Here is a 24,928-nt window from a genome sequence, read left to right as displayed (position 1 = left end):
TCAACAACGGATGGCGCTGCGGTCTGGGAAACTCTATAGTACGATATTTTCCACATATCCACCATGCGTAGCAATAATATGGCGTAGTCACTGAATGAAATTACCCGAAACCTTTGACAACGTGTCTGGCGGAATGGCTTCACATGCAGATGAGATGTACTGCTTCAGCTGTTCAATTGTTTCTGGATTCTGGCGGTACACCTGGTCTTTCAAGTGTCCCCACAGAAAGAAGTCACAGGGGTTCATGTCTAGCGAATAGGGAGGCCAATCCACGCCGCCTCCTGTATGTTTCGGATAGCCCAAAGCAATCACACGATCATCGAAATATTCATTCAGGAAATTAAAGACGTCGGCCGTGCGATGTGGCCGGGCACCATCTTGCATAAACCACGAGGTGTTCGCAGTGTCGTCTAAGGCAGTTTGTACCGCCACAAATTCACGAAGAATGTCCAGATAGCGTGATGCAGTAATCGTTTCGGATCTGAAAAATGGGCCAATGATTCCTTTGGAAGAAATGGCGGCCCAGACCAGTACTTTTTAAGGATGCAGGGACGATGGGACTGCAACATGGGGCTTTTCAGTTCCCCATATACGCCAGTTCTGTTTGTTGACGAAGCCGTCCAGGTAAAAATAAGCTTAGTCAGTAAACCAAATGCTGCCCACATGCATATCGCCGTCATCAATCCTGTGCACTATATCGTTAGCGAATGTCTCTCGTGCAGCAATGGTAGCGGCGCTGAGGGGTTGCCGCATTTGAATTTTGTATGGATAGAGGTGTAAACTCTGGCGCATGAGACGATACGTGGACGATGGCGTCATTTGGACCGCAGCTGCAACACGGCGAACGGAAACCCGAGGCCGCTGTTGGATCACCTGCTGCACTAGCTGCGCATTGCCCTCTGTGGTTGCCGTACGCGGTCGCCCTACCTTTCCAGCACGTTCATCCGTCACGTTCCCAGTCCGTTGAAATTTTTCAAACAGATCGCTTTTCGGTCCTTTGGTTACATTAAACCTCCGTTGAAAACTTCGTCTTGTTGCAACAACACTGTGTTCTAGGCGGTGGAATTCCAACACCAGAAAAATCCTCTGTTCTAAGGAATAAACCATGTTGTCTACAGCACACTTGCACATTGTGAACAGCACACGCTTACAGCAGAAAGACGACGTACAGAATGGCGCACCCACAGACTGCGTTGTCTTCTATATCTTTCACATCACTTGCAGCGCCATCTGTTGTTGAAAATTGTAACTACTGTAATTTCGAAAGTTTGTCCGCCTGAAAATGTACTGTTGTCCCAAGCATATTGCAACAAACGGTGTATTTCTATCACTGCTCGTTTAGTTTTTATTGCCGTTTCAAATATACCGGTCATTTTTGAAACACCCTGTATATGGTGCATAAATTGGCAATTGACCCTTAATAATGAAAATATGAGGTCATACATTTGAGTGGTCAAATGGATGTGTTAAACTTCGCTTACACGATAAATCAGTCTAATCTAAAGGCCGTAAGGTCAACTAAATACATAGGAATTACAATTACGAACAACTTAAATGGGAAAGAACACATAGAAAATGTGGTGGGGAAGGCGAAACTAAGACTGCGTTTCATTGGCAGAACACTTAGAAGATCCAACATATCTACTAAAGAGACTCAGGTTTGGGGTCGACATCGTTAAAACAAAGGCGTTTTCCGCTGCGGCGAAATCATCTCACGAAATTTCAGTCATCAGCTTTCTCCTCCGAATGCGAATATAGCGGGTGATTAAAAAGTCAGTATAAATTTGAAAAATGAATAAATCACGGAATAATGTAGACAGAGAGATACAAATTGACACACATGCTTGGAATGACATGGGGTTTTATTAGAACCAAAAAATACAAAAGTTCAAAAAATGTCCGACAGATGGCGCTTCATCTGATCCGAATGGCAATAATTAGCATAACAAAGTAAGACAAATCAAAGATGATGTTCTTTACAGGAAATGCTCAATATGTCCACCATCGTTCCTCAACAATAGCTGTAGTCGAGGAATAATGTTGTGAACAGCACTGTAAAGCACGTCCGGTGTTATGGTGAGGCATTGGCGTCGGATGTTATCTTTCAGCATCCCTAGAGATGTCGGTCGATCACGATACATTTGCGCCTTCAGGTAACCCCAAAGCCAATAATCGCACAGACTGAGGTCTGGGGACCTGGGAGGCCAAGCATGACGAAAGTGGCGGCTGAGCACACAATCATCACCAAACGACGCGCGCAAGAGATCTTTCACGCATCTAGCAATATGGGGTGGAGCGCCATCCTACATAAACATCGTACGTTACAGCAGGTGCTTATCAGCTGGGGATGATGCGATTCTGTAAAATATCGGCGTACCTCTCACCCGTCACGATAGCAGTTTTGCTGTCCAGCGCCATCTGTCGGACATTTTGTGAATTTTTTTTTTTTTTTTTTGTTCTAATAAAACCCCATGTCATTCCAAGCATGTGTGTCAAATTTTACTTCTCTATCTACATTATTTCGTGATATATTAAGTTTTCAAACTGACTTTTTGATCACCCACTATTTTGTTGACGCCGACCTACATAGGTAGAAACGATAATCATGATAAAATAAGGGAAATCAGAGCTCACACAGAAATGTGTGTGTTCTTTTTTTCCACACGCTGTTCGAGATTGGAGTATCAAAGAATTATTGTGAAGATAGTTCTGCCAGGCACTTAAGGTTAATTCGCAGAGTATTCATGTGTATTCATGTGCATGTAGATGTCTCCGGTGGCTCGTTGAGTGTAACTGCATTTCGATCGACTTCTAACCCCCATGTAGGCCTATCTTTACAACTGTATTGTACTGGAAATATTTGCGTTACTTGCTCTTCACAGTAGTACCACCAATTTTACTCTTGGCCCACAACCATACATTCAATGCTTCTCGGTTTTCTTTTTCCGGTAGTATTATTTGTATGTGGCACAGCAGAGCTGGCTGAAACGCATCGCTTGTTTGGATTCAATTAATGCACTGGAAAAGCGGCACAACGCCACTACGTTACACTGTTCCCTCTGCAACGGCATCCACACCTGTACACAGGCGCCAACGAGAAAAAAGTTACTCCCGCTTCAAAAAGGAATACAGTAGCTGTGCGATTTGGGCGGCCTGAATGACATTTTGTTACGCCCCGTCAGCGGCACCCTGGCTATCCCACCATACAACAGTTGCAGCAATCAATACTACGAAAAAATTACTTCATCTAATACGCCACATTATTTGTCGATGACAGCTTCGCTTGGGATTAAATAAATAATTGTGGCAGGTCATAATGAGTCATGCATCTGGAATCGGAACCGTAATTATAGTTAAGCCAGTAAATCTTTATTCCCCGTAGCTCCCTCTTTTGGACAAGTCTCCAGCTAAAGTGAGGAGATGGCGGATAACTTCTAATAGATCACTTCTGGGCTGTGACGGTCGGCGAGCGCACGCTATTGTGATTGAAAGCGTCACTCTGCCAGTGTCCGAGGGACAGCGGCTGTTCTACAGTGTGAAGATAAAGGGCAGGGTCCTCTTAAGCCGGCTAACGGGGTCAGGACTCACCCGACTGCTTGCTCTGCCAGGGCGAGGGTTTTCCCACAGAATGGCTGGCGTTTCTTGTGTCGACAGGCAGCAGCGCTTCACCGATGTACTCTGAGCGTCAGCAGGGAATGGCCAATAGCACTGACTACTTTCTGTTCTGAAGGCTGTTTGGCCGAGATAGGGGCATGTGAAAATAATGTGGAGCTGTGGTCAGCTCCTAAAATTGAGGAGTCAGTCGGTGGCAGTGGTAAGGTGAAGGAGGCGAGTTGAGTCCTCTCGGTTGGGGATGGGAAGGAGGTGTATTTTCTAAGTTCGTAGTCAGGGACTAGTACGGTTGTTTTTTCTACACATGTAAAGTTTAGAAGCGTTCGGAAGTGAGTTCCGTTTCGTGCACTTTGGATATGCCTTGCTCTAGTGCTGGTATTCGAGGAGGAGAGGGTTTGATGTTAGCGAGCGTACGCTGACTGTTAACAACGAGGCGCGCTATCAGAGCGTGGAGCAATGGGCTATCTGGAGATGTTGTTGACAAATGTTGACAGACGAAGCGGACTTGCAAGGGATATCAGAAGAGAATAAGTGTGGAGTTGTGCTCACCCCCTTCCCCACCCTCTTTGGCTTCTGACTGTGTTCCCGTGTTACTTACGGTGGAGATGGTAGAAACCGATTGATGACGGTGCAGAGACTGACTGCGGGTTTGTTGCCCATTTCAGCAGTCGGACACTTTTGAGAGTATTCAGACTGCTGGTGGTTATGGAGCAGTGGTGCAGTGGAAGTGACTAATTTAACCTTCTCTCGCGGGTCTAAGCGAGGCTGGCGACGCTTACTTGGCTTTGTGACGTAGGTGTAGCAGTGGCCAGAAATTATCTAGGTTCGCCAACCAATGTTTGGGAAGAAGCCTATGGAGCAATACGTCGCGTCATTATTCTCGGGATTCGTGGATTCGTGGCAGCGACAGGAGTTCGCCCGGCGCTACAGAAGCTGCGAGATGACAAACGAGGAGGAAAATTTTCAAACTGATTCAGAATCTCTACCCAGAACATTGTTTTTGCCTTCGAAGAATGAAAGTGTTTTTCAAAAACAGGACACGTTTCCTCTATGGACTTTCTATTCGTGAAATAACGAAGTCACATTAGTCTTGCAGATCCTTTTACGCCATTTCAAGTTACGTGACAAACAGAAAATTATCAAATTATTTGTTAAACTGATATCAGATTTACTTACATTATTCTATGCCTGTATAGAATGGTGTCAAAATTTGAGGACGGACTTGCGTTGGTATCAGGTATCACTGACTAGTAACATAGCACGATGAAACTTGCATCAAACATAGAAAGAACGGCTTCTATATAGAACAGAAGGTAACTGAAAGGAATGGCACTTGTTATTCAAAGATAGCACTTACACTGAAGTCACTGCCATTCGTGACGTTCCCCTGTATATTACGGTAGGTAAGATGTGGTTCTTAATAGAGTGTGTGATCACCACGGACGGCAATTCATGGTCTGCAACTTGCTCATACGGTGGCATCAATGTTGGTAAGAAGTTCTTGTGGTAGGGCATTTCATTCCTCCACTAGCGTTCGTCGGTGTTGTAATACATCTCCCCAGGGCATCTCACACGTTTTAATGGAATTGAAATTGGGGGAAGGGGCAGGTCAGTCCGTTCGCCGAATATCCTCCCCCAAGAGTAGAAACTCTACACAATTCGATGCGGTCGCGAATTGTCATCCACAAAACTGAAGTCAGGGTCGAATGAACCCCTCAATAAATGCACATGGGGAAGGAGTACAGTGCAGATTAACGTTGACCGTAGAGTGTTCGGTGTTCAAAGATTTTGAAGTCAATACGTCGATGCAACATTATGCCTCCCCATACCATATCACCTGACCGATGAAAACAATCGTGTTGGACAGTGTTACTGGGTGCATTGCGTGTTCTCACCTCTCGCCATATGAGGATACGATCTGCATTGTCGAACGTGATCGTTTTGGTGGTCCAGGTGTCAGGGTCATGATCTTGCTTGGGCGTAATGACGTATAAATCTTTGAACACGGTACGCCCACCGGTCTATGTTATGGTGACACTGTAGTCCTCCCCCATGTCCGTCTTTACAGGGGTGGATCCGACCCTAACTTCATGCTTACGGATGACAATGCACGACCGCATCCAACAGCGCCAGTGGAGCAGCTCTTGGGATGAGATGATGTTCGGCGAATGGACTGGCCTGTCATTTCCCTCGATTGAAATGGAATGGACCTCGTGTGTGATACAGCACGTCCAAATGCACCAACGACAATCCAACGCCGGCCACTGTGGCGGAGCGGTTCTAGTCGCTGCTGCTACGGTCGCAGGTTCGAATCCTGCCTCTGTCATGGATGTGTGTGATGCTCTTAGGTTAGTTAGGTTTAAGTAGTTCTAATTCTAGGGGACTGATGACCTCAGAATGTTAAGTCCCATAGTGCTTGGAGCCATTTGAACTCTTTGCCGACCTTGGGGTTAGCATGAGAGCAAGTTTCAGAGCAGCACTGTCGTGTATTGTGATCACGCAGCCTATGAAGAACCATGTCCACCTTTTTTAATGATCGCGGGGCCATCATGAATCGTGTTGACGTCAGTGTAAATATTGTCTTTCAATAACAGTGTCATTTCTTTTCGTCTCACTGCATATTTCTTTCAGTTCCCTTTTGAACTATTCTGTAGCAGTTCTTTCTACGTATTGTCCTAGTTTCACCAAGCTATGTTACATGGCGAAAGTCACTTTTATCTTTACGTTTGTCCATCAGTGTTTTTAATAAACAATTGCCCAAAACAATTATGGAGCCTTATACATTTCTGTTTCATTTTGATTTTAATGTTCAATGCTCACATAGCAGCAATATCGCGTGTCTCCACTGACTTTATATACAAGTGTAACTGCAGTCACTGTACTGGTGATAAAGCTTAATGAAAAGTTAACATTGGCCCCAAGCTTCCAATATTAAATTATTGCTGAAAAAAAATGAATATCAAAAGAACTGTACCGAAAAGTTGATTGGATTACGATTAATTAATTAGAACATTCAGAACCGATCCTCAAACACCCGGATCGCTGCTGGCAGTAACTGTGGTAAATTTTAAACGTAGTCGTTTTTGTCACGTTCGACAAGGATTTAATTTATACTTTGCCACAGCTTCGTGTAACGTTTATAATCCTCCTGTTTCAACTTTCTGAACTGTAAGAACGTAATCTGTCGGACAGTTGAGTTTCCCTCTATGGAAGTCTGCATGCTACATTATCACGATAAAGTGCAAGTCATTACCCGTAGTATAACAAACTTCATGTTACTGATGTCTGCAACATTTAGTACCAGAAAATCATAGCTGTCATCAATATCCTGCATAGAACTGTGAAACCAAATCACTTACTTTCTCAGTTTTTTCAGTCGTCACAGAACCTTAACTGTTTCTGATGTGTTCAGCGGCAGGTATCAACAGACTGCGGAAGACATTGATAATATCGTTGAAGAAGTAAACAAACTCGGAGAAATGCACGCAATAACTGTCATACATCTAGTGCGAGACTGGTCAAAAGAGTCTGTAACACGATAGTCCAAAGCGTCAGCGTAAAAACTGACGCTATACATATTTTCTAGGTGTTTCAGTAACTTTGTTGTGCTTTTCTCAAGATCAAATGATGGATAGGAGACTTGAATGAGATTTTCACTCTGCAGCGGAGTGTGCGCTGATATGAAACTTCTTAGCAGATTAATACTGTGTGCCCGACCGAGACTCGAACTCGGGACCTTTGCCTTTCGCGGGCAAGTGCTCTACCATCTGAGCTACCGAAGCACGACTCACGCCCGGTACTCACAGCTTCACTTCTGCCAGTACCTCGTCTCCTACCTTCCAAACTTTACAGAAGCTCTCCTGCGAACCTGGAGAACTAGCACTCCTGAAAGAAAGGATATAGCGGAGACATGGCTTAGCCACAGCCTGGGGGATGTTTCCAGAATGAGATTTTCACTCTGCAGCGGAGTGTGCGCTGATATGAAACTTCCTGGCAGATTAAAACTGTGTGCCCGACCGAGAATCGAACTCGGGACCTTTTGCCTTTTGCGGGCAAGTGCTCTACCATCTCAGCTACCGAAGCACGACTCACGCCCGGTACTCACAGCTTTACTTCTGCCAGTACCTCGTCTCCTATACATGGAGAACTAGCACTCCTGAAAGAAAGGATATTGCGGAGACATGGCTTAGCCACAGCCTGGGGGATGTTTCCAGAATGAGGTTCGCAGGAGAGCTTCTGTAAAGTTTGGAAGGTAGGAGACGAGGTACTGGCAGAAGTAAAGCTGTGAGTACCGGGCGTGAGTCGTGCTTCGGTAGCTCAGATGGTAGAGCACTTGCCCGCGAAAGGCAAAGGTCCCGAGTTCGAGTCTCGGTCGGGCACACAGTTTTAATCTGCCAGGAAGTTTGATAGGAGACTTATTTACTACAGAATGACAGGGGGGAAAATAACCTCAAAACTGGAAATATCATAAGTAAAGGTGTTGTAACACGATGAAAAAAGAGGAGAAATGAAAGCTTCGTTTAACCTGAAAAATTTATGGAGATGATCTAAAAAAACCGAGGAAGTCCCATACGTAGGTTCTTGAAAATCCTGAGGAAAACTAAGTTAGCGTTCTTTGTAAAAAGTAATTTTCCATATAGCCTGCGACGTTGATTTTCAAAATTGGATGGTAATCTGTTACGTAAGATACATTTTTTCGAAGCAATATTATGTTCAGGAGTGTCATATATTGTCTTGGCCGATGTAAAAAGTTAAATTCAGTCGGATGCCGATCTATACGGTAGCAGTTAATACTCAGCACTTGTATGTCTTCAGAAAAGTGCGACTTTATCAACAGCTTAAAAATGTACATCAGATATCTACCTATCACACTGCTGTTGTTTTGTGACATTTGTTTCACCATCGGTGTACCATATCAGGTTCTCCAGACCCATCCTCTCCGTGGAAATAGAAGTAACTGTAAGGAATATCTTGGACAGCTATTTGGTTTCTAAACCCAGGAGCAGCAGCAGAAATATTTTCCTTCAAGGCAATTTACGTTGAAAACTTTATGAACAAATTTTGTAGCACGGTATTCTCGCCGAATGGTTGATTCAAGAACAGCTCAGAGTTTTACTGCGTGGTATTGACGTCTGTGACGAGTTAAAGGTATGTCACGTCTTCCAGTCGAGCCATACATGTATTTCTTGCAGCAAAGGGAAGCTTAGTGTCTGAAAATAAGTTTGAGCAGTTAGAGTCCCAGTTCTGCTCTGGCAAATAGTTTGAGTTTTTCAGAGAGAGTGTACGTAGTCTATACTTCAAAATAAACACGTTTCGGATCCTGTCGCTGACAGTTCCTTGTTTATAAAGTTCAGAGGAAAAACAGTGTGAAATCACTGTTGCTATTGTTGCCGGGCCTAAGATTAAACGGACGCAGTTCTTGAATTTGGCGCTGGACAGCTAACTACCTTATTTCAGCACAACTACTGTATGCTACGTCATCAACGATCTGCGTCACATATTCAAATATCTAGCCCTGCTATTTTTTTCCATTCCCACGTCCCTTCGACTATGATTTTCAGCAACGACTTTCCTGGTTCATTTGTGCGGTTCCTGTAATAACAAGTTGCAAATGCTTTTAATAGCTTGATTACTGTCTTCAAAAATGGTTCAAATGGCTTTGAGCACTATGCGACTTAACTTCTGAGGTCATCAGTCGCCTAGACCTTAGAACTACTTAAACCTAACTAACCTAAGGACATCACACACATCCATGCCCGAGGCAGGATTCGAACCTGCGGCCGTAGCAGTCGCGCGGTTCCGGACTGAGCGCCTAGAACCGCTAGACCACCGCGGCCGGCTGATTACTGTCTCCCTGATTGTTCACGTTCCGCAGCAATATTTTCTTATTCTCCACAAAGTTTTTATGATTCATTTCCTGACGTCACTGTATACATATCTTTGGACGTTGATAGCGTTTTTTTCTTTCTTTTTCAGAAAGCACCTTTGCCTTGAATGTAGGGGCCCGCCACCCGTCGAACTTTTTCCAAGAGGGCTCAATATTCAAAAACTCCCATTTTTTAAATACAGCTGATTCAAATGTACGAAGAACTAATACCGACAAGAGGTATAAAAAAGTAAACAACGACTGACAGTACACACATTAATCAGTAACTGTCCGTCTTGATCGTTATTCTACCTTTATTTTTTTAAAAGTACACCTTAATGCTTTTCGACTACAGCCGTCATCGTACATTTAAAAAACTCGATACACTGTATCTCGTACACTTACAACTGTACCATGGATACGTACGTGAAGGTGTGAACTGACTAAATACAGTACATTGAGTTTTTAAAAGTAATTCTAATGGTGGCTTACATTGACTAGTGATGAAGGTCGCAGAGTCTTACAATGATTTATGTCATTTATATCATAATTAACACAGATTGTTTTGATAGTCAAACGGTACGCATATACATCTTCTATGCTGAATATGGAAGCCACTTTTTTGATTCAACAATTTTCCAGTTAAATTCTCGTGTGATTAAACTCACGATATCAAACGGGTTAAAAATATAGCTCGAAAGTATTCATAAAAGCATTGTTTGTATTTCAGGAATGTTAGGTCGACACAACATTAAAAGCCTAAAATATAAAGAAGTCAAATCGATTGAGAAAATCCTGTTGAATATCAACAAAAATAACCTACATATATGCCACATTAATACTCTTCGAGGTGGAGGAACAGGGATTAAACTTAGAGAAAAAAACGCTTATTCTACTCTGACGTCACTTTGTATACAGAAGTTAACACCTGATTATGCTAACGAATTCAAATACATTGCTTCCGTAGCTTCTGTTTCCCGAAGTAGACTGGGACAAGTATTTCAAACAAAATTTATTTTGTATTTTGGTTTCATTTGATAAAGTGTAACTCAGGCCCAGTATATCCGAGGACGGATGTGGAAAATCTCTCAAAACAATTCTAACTGGTGTAACTACATGTTGCGCTGTGCTGAACACTGAAGATTTTGAGTAGGATTTTGGAATGGAAATTTTCTCTACCTTCAAATTTTATTTATTTTTTTCTTTTTTTCTAGGAAGCAACAGACAAAACTCTAAGGACACCATAACTGCACAAAACCGCCGCCTTACCAAGCAATCGGCATAGTTTCCCGTGAAAGGGTTGCCAACAAAAAATCTCAAGATGTATAGTGCTAACGTCACAATATTTCCCATAACGGTCAACAATATACTGAATAAGCCAATGATAATTTCTAGATATTCGTGAGAATTCTGTCACGAAAAACAAAATCTGGGCTCCAACTCAAGGAGGGGACAAATGCCCCCCTTTCCCCCACACCAACACCGTCGACCCCACCCCCGCTAGGGGACGCGAGTGCTTATAGCCTTGAGAAATCTTTGCTTCTACGTATTTGTTGCACTTTTCTTCTCTATATGTTCTACATCCGGGAATCGAAATATCACCTTTTCGACAGTGCCTAGTTCAAGTTTAACGTAAAGCCATATAGCATGTCTGCATGCTGCGTTCGCACTTGCTTTGAATTCATTTATGTTTCTTTTCTTTTTGTTTACGGTCGTATTGCAGTCATTGTCTGGCTCACATGAGCGAATCGTATCGTCACGACTTAGTGTCTGTGGCAAACAACCTCTGCATCGAAATAGGTCTTTAATTCTCCACCCGCAGATTCCACACGAAAGCGCCAAATAAAATGGTATAAGCCTGCGTATTCAAGTACAGAGATACGTAAAAATGAAGAATGTGGCGCTGCGGTAGGCAACGTCTACTATACGAATTAAATATCGGTTGTGGCAATTGACAACCTTGCCTTATACTTTTCCTGATCTTTTTATTCTTGCGCATATGTCAGTTCTGATTATTTTCCTAAATCGCATGACGAGAATGGAGTAACTTCCTAACTAGTAATTGATATACTACACCGCCTAAGAGCGGCAAAAATGTTCTACTATGAAATATCAAAAGCGTCGTAATCTACTGCCTGACAAAATAAGTGATACGCTCAGAAGGGGAGGAGGAAACGAGATGAAACTTAACGGGTTGAGAGGATATGCGATGTTGCAGTGATTAAAAAATAGAACCAAATTTAGAAGTTAAAAAATGGTTCAAATGGCTCTGAGCACTATGGGACTCAACTTCTGAGGTCATCACTCCCCTATAACTTAGAACTACTTAAACCTAACTAACCTAAGGACATCACACACATCCATGCCCGAGGCAGGATTCGAACCTGCGACCGTAGTGGTCGCGCGGTTCCAGACTGTAGCGCCTAGAACCGCTCGGCCACTCTGGCCGGCTTTAGAAGTTAATCAACAGTATGAAACAACATGTCTGTCTGATATTTAACACACTCTGGCCTAGAAGCATGCTCTGTTTTGGTTGAAAAGGACGTCACAAGGCCGCTGAATCCTATCCGGAGTCAAGCTGGCCCACGACTGTGTAACTGACCCTTGATATCATGGGAATTGGGACAGAGTTGTCATCCAAGCTGGTCCAAAATACGTTCTGTCGGGAACGTGTCTGACGATCTTGCTGGACGCGGGACTATCTATGCATAACGCAGACATTTCACGGAGACACGTCTCCTGTGGACGAACATTCTCCTGTTGTAAAGTTGCATCACGGTATTGTCGCATGAGAGGTAGCACATGAGAAGACAGGAGATACATGACATTCCGTTGTGCCGTCAAAATTCCTTCAATCACTACTAGGTGTCACCTGACGTCATAGCCGATGGCTCTCCAGGCCATATTGCCAGGAATAATACCGCTGCGGCTCTCCAAAATACTGGAGGAATGGGACCGCTGCCAAGTCGTCGTTATACTAGCCGACGACGGCCAGCCAGGGCGGTGCGATGACACTCGTCAGCTGTCCATGCTTCCCCGTCACGACACCATTACGAACTCAGCCGTTTCTGATGTTTTAACGGCATCTTAAGCTTGGGACGGTAAATCCCCAGTCTAGCTACTTTTAGGCTCCAACCAATGAAGGCGAATGACACAGAATATTGCAGAAAGTCCACTACTTATTCACGGATATCAGGCGAAGATGTGAAGAAGCTAGGGTATGCTCGCTGCACAGCACGACAATTCTCACTTATGGTGGTCAGACGGGATCCACTAGAACCTCGTCTGGCGTGCCTGCCCTCATATCACCAAGCACTACCGAATACTCCAGAAGCCTGTATACTGCACGTTTCCACCAGCCGGCCAAATGGAGGTCCATAATGAGGCCGCTTTCAAACTGCCAGTAGGTGAAAACGCTTGTCATACGAATGCGCAGCGTCTTCGCGACCTTCAGTGATCACTCCATACTTGGCGGTTTCACGCCCATACATGTTTAGCAGCCGGCCGGGGTGGTCTAGTGGTTCTAGGCGCGCAGTCCGGAACCGCGCGCCTGCTACGGTCGCAGGTTTTCGAATCCTGCCCCGGGCACGAATGTGTGTGATGTCCTTAGGTTAGTTAGGTTTAAGTAGTTCTAAGTTCTAGGGGACTGATGACCACAGATGTTAAGTCCCATAGTGCTCAGAACCATTTGAACCTTTTGAACCATGTTTAGCAAGCCTAGTAACACCTCTAACCGTGAACACCAATGCAATCAGATCCTTGTTCTACCTCCCACAGAGAATTTAAACTGTAGTCATTTTACACACCCAAGCATTGAATGTATCCATGTCTTCGTATATCTCCCCTCTAAATTAAAAGCAGTGCTAAAATCGATTCTAGAATGTCTCTGCTTCTCCTATGACCAAACGGATCCCCTGCTAATCTGCTTTCTTCGTTAAAGTAATCTCTTGTGCAGGTTCGACTAATTGGGACTGTTGTAAAATCACAAAATGAACTAACAGTTTCCGGAGAGATATCACAATTTACTCGTTGAATCATCTGAACGAAGAAGGAAAAATGGAAGACAGAGTAATCTTTTACCCAACAGCGCAGTGTGTGCTATTTTGAAACATTCTGGTAGAAAGAAACCGTGTGCCGCATCGGGATTCGAACCCTGGACCTTTGCATTTTGTGGGTAATTCTCTTATTGAGCTATCCAGGCACGAACTGCTATCCTCCATCACGCCTTCACTTCCGCCACTATCTCTCCGCTATCTTCCAATTATTAAATTAGGGTGTTGGGATATGCTTTAAACAGATCTGAAGATGGCCACTGTGTGTTTCTCTGATCATCGACTGGCTTTAAAGAAAAAAATCCTAGTAGTTACTCATTCAGTGGTGTTCAGCAGTGAAAATGAATAACCCGAGCGTTAGCGCTTTAGTAACGTACTAATTGTTTGTTTTTGTCTCAATTTTGCAGTTTCTATAACATAACACTACAGCTTACGACAACTGCAACAGGTCGTGTTGTTCAACGTTTAACTCTTAATTACCTTGCGAGGTGGCGCATTGGTTAGCATAGTGGACTCGCATTTGGGAGGACGACGGTTCAAACTCGCTTCCGGCCATCCACATTTAGGTTTCCTGTGATATCCCTAAATCGCTTCAGGCAAATGCGTGGATGGTTCCTTTGAAAGGCACGGCCGATTTCCCTCCCTATCCTTGACATGATTCGAGCTTGAGCTCCATCTCTAATAACCTCGACGTCGACGGGACATCCTTCCTAATTTTAATTGTGTTGTTATATTTTTATTTTTTACTTTGGTCGTTAGAACTATATTTTACATAAGTATCGTCTTTGTCGAAAACTCGTTTGATAATGACCCAACGTAATTAATCTACTGAATAGTGTCGTCTCAAGAACTAAAAAAAGAAAGATTCAGTACCTGCAAGAAATACATATTTCAGCATACAGGAACATGTAATTAATTTTTTTATGAGTGTGCCTTAGAAAACTCATTAGGGAAGCAGCAGAGGAAATACGTGTTGTTCAGTTGCTTTCACGAGTCACCATTGCCCATCCATGCGTTTGCCTTCACGTCCACACGGTCGTTCGAGGTTTACTGTCTCAATTACTCAGACAATTGTTTCCTTCGGACACGCGCTGACTTTTCCTGCAATGAGACCCGCCTGGCCGTGTATTTATCGTTCCGTCCAAGTAAAGCAGCTGCGGCCGTATTTGGAAGCCGAGCTGTCGTAACAGCAGTCGTTAAGAGAAGCGGGAAACCAATCTGCGTACATCACTTAAAGCACACCGTATGTTTTGCTCTTTTTACATTAGGTTTAGCTTAACGAGTCAGTATAATACCTTATTACCGTTAAGTGAATCACTGACTTGAACAACTCAAGAAATAATGGCTGCCGTAGGGTGAAAAGGTCTTGCCACTGCACTTTTTAGGGTTCCTTGTTTCATGTGGCGTGAGAGCCGTACGTTTTGCGAGGATTCGCTTACGGCAGGTTTGTCAAGACATATGTTAACGACGGACTTGCAGTGGGTACTGAAGGGGGGCTTCATGGTTTTCGACATGAATAATGTGTATGTTCACACAGTGTACCGATAATGCTGCGTTAAAAATTGTAATGGTGATTTGTAATGGCAGGTGAATTAAAAGTATTTGCACTGGAGTAGTTCACAAATTAACTACTGAGACGATCTTTAAGTTCCCTCAGAAACAAATAGAAATCTTATGCCTTGAGTGAATCTCGACTATAGCTAATAACTTTAAACGCTAAAGACAGTCGCTCCCGAAAGGAAGTTACTATAGCGAACATAAAACATACTGTTTCGAATCTCGACAGCCGTGCTGCTAAATCGACGGCAGCCGTACAAACTGTGTGTGGGGTGGGGTGGGGGTGGGGGGGTGGGGGAAGAATAGCACTCGTCTAAAATTACGATCAATATGCACCCTACTATTTGTTTTCACAATTCATGAGATTGTCATGGTAGATATTTTAAACAGGTGCTTTTAAGAGATCGTAATTAATTAGCTGTTTTGTAATAACTCCGACGGAAAGCCAAGATGTACCTTTCAATAAGCAGCGGACGAATTTTTATCTTAGACACCGTCAAGTTCCATCTCTTAATGAGCTCACTCTGGAAGAATTATTACACTCTAATATTCTCCTTTCCGTTTACGTTAATGCTCGCTACTGATGCGCTACAAGGACCAAGAACGTAATTAATTTTGGCTTTCTACTATCATATGAAATTCGACATATTTTCAACTAATGAACTCATTTATAATGGTGTCTTCCGTTCGCGTGTAACGTTTCACTTTACGACCAATCTGATTTTTGTTGCCTTCAAGATATACAAGATATACAGTAGGGAGAGAAAAAGAAAAAAAAAAGAAAAAAAAAACAGCGACGCACCGTGAAGGAATTGTCAGAATAGGACGGAAATCGGTAGACGTGATATACATGTACAAAGAAAAAATGATCAGATGGTTACAATTTCAGAAAAAAAAACTGAATGATTTATTCGAGGGAAAGAAATTCACAAACTGGCAAGTCGATAACTCGTTGGTTCATCTATGGCCCATATGCAAGCAGTTATTCGGCCTGGTATTGACGGATACATTTGTTGGATGTCCTCCTGAGGGATACCGTGCCAAATTCTATCCAGTTCGCGCATATATCGTCATAATCCGAGCTGGTTTGTGGGTCTCGTCCATAATACTCCAAACATTCTCAATTGAGGAGAGATCCGATCACCTTACTGGCCACGGTAGGGTTTGGCAAGCACGAAGACAAGCAGCACAAACTGTCGCCGGGCGGGCATTATCTTGCTGAAATGTAAGCCCAGGAAAGCTTGCTATGAAGCACAACAAAACGGGGCGTAGGATATCATCGACGTTTCGCTGTAAGTTCTAGGGGACTGATGACCACAGCAGGTAAGTCCCATAGCGCTCAGAGCCATTTGAACGATTAAAAAAAAACCATCATTCGTGTTTGTCGGTCGAGCCGCAAGGCGGGCGACAGTCATTTTGGTATCTCACCGCTGTCCGAGACGTCTTCAGATATGTCTACGATCTGGAATCTCATTGACTGAAGTACAATTGTTTTCAGTGATGAGTCCAGTTTCGAACTGAGCCCTGATGACTAGCAAAGTCCCATTCGGATACGCCGTTGACAGCGTTACATTTGGGGTAATATGGAATCTGCTCTTAATGGTGCAGTTATGAAGAAACTTACCCGCGATTCGTACAAGTGTCGTGACGGCAAGGTGGATGCCTAGCAGTATCAACGACGATAGGCCTGAGCTGATTGTCCACACATAAAAGGCTGTTCGCAGAGCAAACATCTGTATGCTTTCATTTCCCGATAAATCTGAAATTAAGAACGTACAAAACTTAAAAATCTTTACTTAAAGTATGAATGAGTCACAGCTGGATGTTCATCTACATCTACATCCATACTCCACAAGCCACCTGACAGTGTGTGGTGGAGGGTACCTTGAGTACCTCTATCGGTTCTCCCTTCTATTCCAGTCTCGTATTGTTCGTGGAAAGAAGGATTGTCGGTATGCCTCTGTGTGGGCTCTAATCTCTCTGATTTTATCCTCATGGTCTCTTCGCGAGATATACGTAGGAGGGAGCAATATACTGCTTGACTCTTCGGTGAAGGTATGTTGTCGAAACTTTAACAAAAGCCCGTACCGAGCTACTAAGCGTCTCTCCCGCAGAGTCTTCCACTGGAGTTTATCTATCATCTCCATAACGCTTTCGCGATTACCAAACGATCCCCTAACGAAGCGCGCCGCCCTCTGTTGGATCTTCTCTATCTCTTCTATCAACCCTATCTGGCACGGATCCCACACTGCTGAGCATTACTCAAGCAGTGGGCGAACAAGCGTACTGTAACCTACTTCCTGTGTTTTCGGATTGCATTTCCTTAGGATTCTTCCAATGAATCTCAGTCTGGCATCTGCTTTACCGACGATCATCTTTATATGATCATTCCATTTTAAATCGCTCCTAATGCGTACTCCCAGATAATTTAGGGAATTAACTGCTTCCAGTTGCTGACCTGCTATTTTGTAGCTAAATGATAAGGCATCTATCTTTCTATGTATTCGCAGCACATTACACTTGTCTACATTGAGATTCAATTGCCATTCCCCGCACCATGCGTCAATTCGCTGCAGATCCTCCTGCATTTCAGTACAATTTTCCATTGTTACAACCTCTCGATACACCACAGCATCATCTGCAAAAAGTCTCGGTGAACTTCCGATGTCATCCACCAGGTCATTTATGTATATTGTGAATAGCAACGGTCCTATGACACTCCCCTGCGGCACACCTGAAATCACTCTTACATCAGAAGCCTTCTCTCCATTGAGAATGACATGCTGCGTTCTGTTATCTAGGAACTCCTCAATCCAATCACACAATTGGTCTGATAGTCCATATGCTCTTACTTTGTTCATTAAACGACTGTGAGGAACTGTATCGAACGCCTTGCGGAAGTCAAGAAACACGGCATCTACCTGTTGAACCCGTGTCTATGGCCCTCTGAGTCTCGTGGACGAATAGCGCGGGCTGGGTTTCACATGACCGTCTTTTTCGAAACCCATGCTGATTCCTACAGGGTAGATTTCTAGTCTCCAGAAAAGTCATTATACTCGAACATAATACGTGTTCCAAAATTCTACAACTGATCGACGTTAGAGATATAGGTCTATAGTTCTGCACATCTGTTCGACGTCCCTTCTTGAAAACGGGGATGACCTGTGCCCTTTTCCAATCCTTTGGAACGTAACGCTCTTCTAGAGACCTACGGTACACCGCTGCAAGAAGGGGGCAAGTTCCTTCGCGTACTCTGTGTAAAATCGAACTGGTATCCCATCAGGTCCAGAGGCCTTTCCTCTTTTGAGCGATTTTAATTGTTTCTCTATCCCTCTGTCGTCTATTTCGATATCTACGATTTTGTCATCTGTGCGACAATCTAGAGAAGGAACTACAATGCAGTCTTCCTCTGTGAAACAACTTTGAAAAAAGACATTTAGTATTTCGGCCTTTAGTCTGTCATCCTCTGTTTCAGTCCCATTTTGGTCACAGAGTGTCTGGATACGTTGCTTTGATCCACCTACCGCTTTGACATAAGACCAAAATTTCATAGGATTTTCTGCCAAGCTACTACACTCCTGGAAATTGAAATAAGAACACCGTGAATTCATTGTCCCAGGAAGGGGAAACATTATTGACACATTCCTGGGGTCAGATACATCACATGATCACACTGACAGAACCACAGGCACATAGACACAGGCAACAGAGCATGCACAATGTCGGCACTAGTACAGTGTATATCCACCTTTCGCAGCAATGCAGGCTGCTATTCTCCCATGGAGACGATCGTAGAGATGCTGGATGTAGTCCTGTGGAACGGCTTGCCATGCCATTTCCACCTGGCGCCTCAGTTGGACCAGCGTTCGTGCTGGACGTGCAGACCGCGTGAGACGACGCTTCATCCAGTCCCAAACATGCTCAATGGGGGACAGATCCTGAGATCTTGCTGGCCAGGGTAGTTGACTTACACCTTCTAGAGCACGTTGGGTGGCACGGGATACATGCGGACGTGCATTGTCCTGTTGGAACAGCAAGTTCCCTTGCCGGTCTAGGAATGGTAGAACGATGGGTTCGATGACGGTTTGGATGTACCGTGCACTATTCAGTGTCCCCTCGACGATCACCAGTGGTGTACGGCCAGTGTAGGAGATCGCTCCCCACACCATGATGCCGGGTGTTGGCCCTGTGTGCCTCGGTCGTATGCAGTCCTGATTGTGGCGCTCACCTGCACGGCGCCAAACACGCATACGACCATCACTGGCACCAAGGCAGAAGCGACTCTCATCGCTGAAGACGACACGTCTCCATTCGTCCCTCCATTCACGCCTGTCGCGACACCACTGGAGGCGGGCTGCACGATGTTGGGGCGTGAGCGGAAGACGGCCTAACGGTGTGCGGGACCGTAGCCCAGCTTCATGGAGACGGTTGCGAATGGTCCTCGCCGATACCCCAGGAGCAACAGTGTCCCTAATTTGCTGGGAAGTGGCGGTGCGGTCCCCTACGGCACTGCGTAGGATCCTACGGTCTTGGCGTGCATCCGTGCGTCGCTGCGGTCCGGTCCCAGGTCGACGGGCACGTGCTCCTTCCGCCGACCACTGGTGACAACATCGATGTACTGTGGAGACCTCACGCCCCACGTGTTGAGCAATTCGGCGGTACGTCCATCCGGCCTCCCGCATGCCCACTATACGCCCTCGCTCAAAGTCCGTCAACTGCACATACGGTTCACGTCCACGCTGTCGCGGCATGCTACCAGTGTTAAAGACTGCGATGGAGCTCCGTATGCCACGGCAAACTGGCTGACACTGACGGCGGCGGTGCACAAATGCTGCGCAGCTAGCGCCATTCGACGGCCAACACCGCGGTTCCTGGTGTGTCCGCTGTGCCGTGCGTGTGATCATTGCTTGTACAGCCCTCTCGCAGTGTCCGGAGCAAGTATGGTGGGTCTGACACACCGGCGTCAATGTGTTCTATTTTCCATTTCCAGGAGTGTATATTACAAACCTATCTGTTGAAAATTTAGCTTTGGAGAGATTGAATTAGACGGCTACAGAGACTCAACTGCGTGTCACGCAAACGGTAGACTCCACTTTATTGGTAAGGCAGTGGGAAACTGCAGTTTTCATAGAGACTGCTCGCAAAAATACTGGAAAACTGCCGAGGCGTGTAGTATTCACGTAGTTCAGCATTAAATCAAAACCACAACTTCAGGACCCTACGAGAAACCAAACTTTCAGACTTAGAACAAACATATCACAATAAGAAAGTATTATACTGTTTCTGGAAATTGCTTTACCGCAGAAGCTCACAACACAGTTGTTACGTTCGACCGTGGCACGGATTCGAAAACGACAGATACATAAATAATTGTAAAACTATTTAAATCATTCGATAGGGTGAAGTCGCATGTTATCACGGGATAGCCATTAGATTTTAACTTGAACTAGCTTTTATACTTGCAGCTTCGCTTGCGTCACACGCACTTGTACACATGTTTCATCTGTATCCGTAGCGAATTTCACACTGGAGTTTCATCTGAATCGTGAGGAAACTCTTAACTCTGGCTTAGCTTCAAGCATGCATAAAGTTGTGGACATCTGTAATATGGCACGTATTCATCTCCTTCTTCGTATTCACTCCTTTCTTTTTGAAAGTTTGTTTACTGCAGAAGATAAGGTTCAAATGAAAAGACGTAGAGTTTTAGAAGCTACACTTATTTCAAGTTATAAACAACGCTCCAAAAACAACTGACATCGTTGTGTTCATGGGATATGAACAGGTCGCTGATTATCACCAATGAACCTGGACACCGCGTATAAAATGGGTTCGATATTGATATCAGCCGTTATCCAAAGTTTTGGCGTGGCCATGCTGCTCACTCCGGCCCCCTACGGTTAGTAGAGGTAAATTAACTTTACAGTATTTTTACACAAATAATGAAATATATATATATATATATATATATATATATATATATATATATATATATATATGTATGTATAAAATTTGGTTGAGATTGCTCAATACGTTCCTGAGTTACGCTTCTAAGATACGCCCTCTTCACCCCCAGCAGTATGGGATGTAGATCGTTCTTTCTCACCAACGGTTTTATCCAGATAGAAAGTGATGTGTGTACCGGGTCTGATTGAAATTGGTCTAGAAGATGTAAAACGTACATAAATATGTAGATAATTCGCTGTAAGATGCCAGTAGGTAGGAGACGCCACAGTGTTGACGTTTCAGCCAATACCCAATAGATGACAGCACTATCCAAAACCACTTGTTACTGAGAACGTGCAGTTTGTAGGAAAAAAAAAGTTTCCTGCATTTATCAATTAAAGACAAAGTAATCGGAGGACGTATTGACTTAGAGTTGTAAGCAAACAACTCATAATTCCGTTCTCGTGGATGTCTGAGGATCATGATGGGTGTTTTGAAAATATCCCACGAACAGCGACAATAATGCCATAACATACAGTAAATAAGGTAGTATGAAAGTATCCATACAAAACTATATTTCAAAAAACGAACAGTAAAAATGTAATAATGAGTTACTCTGTTTGTACAACTATGCATGTTTTAGATTTAAGGAAACCACTGATGATGGTGATATTTGTCACCGAAACTACTTTTGGGGAATAAATAAGTAAACAAATGACAAGGTAGTTTGCATCAAGGCGTCTCACAGTTGCCATATTGTTATATGCAAGCACGGGCCAAATGGAAGAGTTCCGAGATAAAGTTATTGTAATGCCTGAAATCTGTTATTCTCGACCGACTCTTGACACTGTTTGTCTCAGATTATTGAATTCCCTAACGATTTCCGAAAGGGAATTTACCATTCGTCTAGCTCCAACTAACATTCCGACTTCAAAGTCTGTTAATTCTCCTCGTGCGACAATAATCACGTCGGAAAGCTTTTCATATGAATCTCCCGAGCACAAATGACAGCTGCCCTTTTATACCTTGTGTACGCGATACTACCGCCATCTGTTATGTGTGTATCGATATCCCCTGACTTTTGTCACCTAGTGTACGTGATTGCTGAGTATGCAGCTATTGTAGCAGCGTACACTGAAAATAACATAATTGGTAAGCTATCTGGATCTCCTTTTATTAAGTGATTTAAGGTGCATCCCTACACCGAGGATCGACTTCTAAGTTGGAAACTTTTCTTTATTCGAATTGTGGAACAGGTACTTCTTCGAGGAATTTCGGGAAACCGTGTAAGTACGACGAGCGACAAGCTCTCGCTTTGCGCAGGTGCTGCTGCTTTTCCCCACGCAACGGCTCCCGAAACGGTAGCGTAAGTTTGGCGGACGAGCTTCGACCGTCGACCTTCCGCGGCGAGAAATAAATGCAACAAGGCACGGGCCGCCTGCCAGCGCCGGCCGCCAAGCTGGCGAGCAGAGCGGCGGGCAGCGGACACCGCACAGTGCCTGCAGAGCGGGCGGCCGCAGGAAGCGGCCACGTGGGCGGCGCGGCCCACGGCGCATTCCGAGGAAAGCGAAATCGCTGCCAACGCGCGCGCATTCCGGCGCGCTGCACAGGCGCCGCCGCCACTGACTGGCGGCGCCGCGAAAACAGACCGCGTGGCGGCGCGGCGCCCGGCTGTACGCTGGAGTCCGGCGGGACCGTGTTCAGCATTCGTGCGCCAAAAGTCTCTCCTGTGTTTAGAGGGATCCCCCGTATTGTACCAATTTTTTTAATCCTCCCGGTTCCCTTATTACTGCCTCTTTCTCCCGTGTATTCATCAATGTTATCTGATATACACTGCAGCCCCAAATAAACTGGTATAGGCATGCGTATTCAAATACAGAGATACACTCAGTCGCAAAAGTATTCGGACAGTGGGAAGTCTCACAATGAGTACTCGAGAAACACTGACTATGAAACCCAAACATATTTATTAGCGATATATATGCGTAACAACATTATTTACAAAAGAATTATCGTATTATTTCGTTTCCAAAACATAAATAACAGAAAAATTAACAACAAAAATGAAACATCCTGCACACCCTCCTGTTACAAAAGTATTCGGACACTGTCCAATAAATGTTCATAAGTTGTACGATGAAAATGTCAATACCTTGTGGGTCCATCTTTCATTTTCAATACCTCCTCCAATCCACTAGGCATACTTTCAACGAGTTTTTTCGTGAAATCTTGGCCTATATTTGCCCATTCTTGGCGCAGTTTCTCTTTCAAGGTCTCCTCGTACAAATGTTGTCCGCGCGGAGGGTCCGTTTCAATTTATGCCACAAATGTTCGATTGGGTTAAGGTCTGGTGATTGGGGAGCGGGGTGCAATACTTTCGGGCAATTGAAGAGCAACCACATTTGTACAATATGGGCGGTATTCTTGGGATCATTATCCTGATACAAATGAAAGTTGTTCGCAATACCTAGATGTCGTGCACTCTGCTTCAAATGTTCTCGCAGTATATTCAAATACGCTTCCTTCTTCATCGTATCATCAATGAACACTAAATCCCCCAACCATTGCCGGACATGCATCCCCATACCAAGATGCTCCCACCTCCAAACTTTACTGTTGGTTTGAGGTTCCTGGGATTCAGCTCTTCATTGGTCTTTCGCTACACGTTTGCCTTTCCGTCGCTTTGCCATAATGTAAATTTACATTCTTCGCAAAATATCACCCGATTCCACCAAGCATGATCGTATTCGGCGTATTCCCTCGCAAACTGCATACGTTTCTTCTGGTTCAGTGCATTTATGAATGGTTTTCGCCGTTCCACTCGACCATGGTGCTGCGCTCGTCGTAGTACTCTCCGCACGGTTTCGGGATGAACTTTTATACTAAGGTCTCCTTCCAACTCACTTGCAATTCGTGTGGCAGATATTTTCGGATTCTGTTGTACCTTTCGCACAGTCACACGTTCATCTCTCTGTGAAAATTTCCGTGGCCGTCCTGTACTGCAACGGAATTCCAATCGGTCTTCTTTCTTGAACTGTTTAATAATGTCGTGAACTGTACTTTTCTTCATGTTCACTATTGCGGCAATTGCCCTGCAGGTTTTCCCCTTCGCGTGATGATAAACGACAAGTTGCCTTTGCTCGAACGTAGAACACTTCCCTCTGCGTCCCATCGTCGACCTGCACAGGCTCGCGATACGTGTTTACTAATCATCACTATCGTCTCGCGGAAATATCGGACACACTGCAGTTGCTTCACCCTCTGTGCGTCTCGGAATGAACTATTCTCTCACGTTGTCCGCCTTTGTCCGAATACTTTTGTTGCACCTTCCCATGCCGTTTTCAGAAAATAATAGGTAACAGACACATGTCCAACAACAATTCATCGTATTTGACGCGTGTTTCACGTTGCGACATCGTATCGAGTCAAAATACATTACAAAAGGCAATTTCTGTATTTGTTCATGCGGCAAACTGCAAAATTATGCGGCGTTACGTGCTGTCCGAGTACTTTTGCGACTGAGTGTATGTAAACAGACAGAATACGGCGCTGGTATCGGCAACGCCTATATAAGACAAGTGCCTGGCGCAGATCGGTTACTGCTGCTGCAATGACAGGCTGACTAGATTTGAGTGATTTCGAATGTCGTGTTCTAGACGGCGCACGAGCGATGGGAAACGACAGCTCCGACGTACCGATGAAGTGAGGGTTTTCCCGTACGACCATTTCACGAGTGTACCGTGAATATCAGGAATCCGGTGAAACATCAAATCTCACCGACATCGCTGAGGCCGGAAAAAGATCCTGCAAGAACGGGACCAACGACGACTGAAGAGAATCGTTCAACGTGACAGAAGTGCAACCCTTCCGCCAAACTACTGCACATTTCAGTGCTGGG

This window comes from Schistocerca serialis, chromosome 2, assembly GCF_023864345.2.
Source record: "Schistocerca serialis cubense isolate TAMUIC-IGC-003099 chromosome 2, iqSchSeri2.2, whole genome shotgun sequence".
Lineage (NCBI taxonomy): Eukaryota > Metazoa > Arthropoda > Insecta > Orthoptera > Acrididae > Schistocerca > Schistocerca serialis.
Note: the sequence above shows the minus strand (reverse complement) of the source record.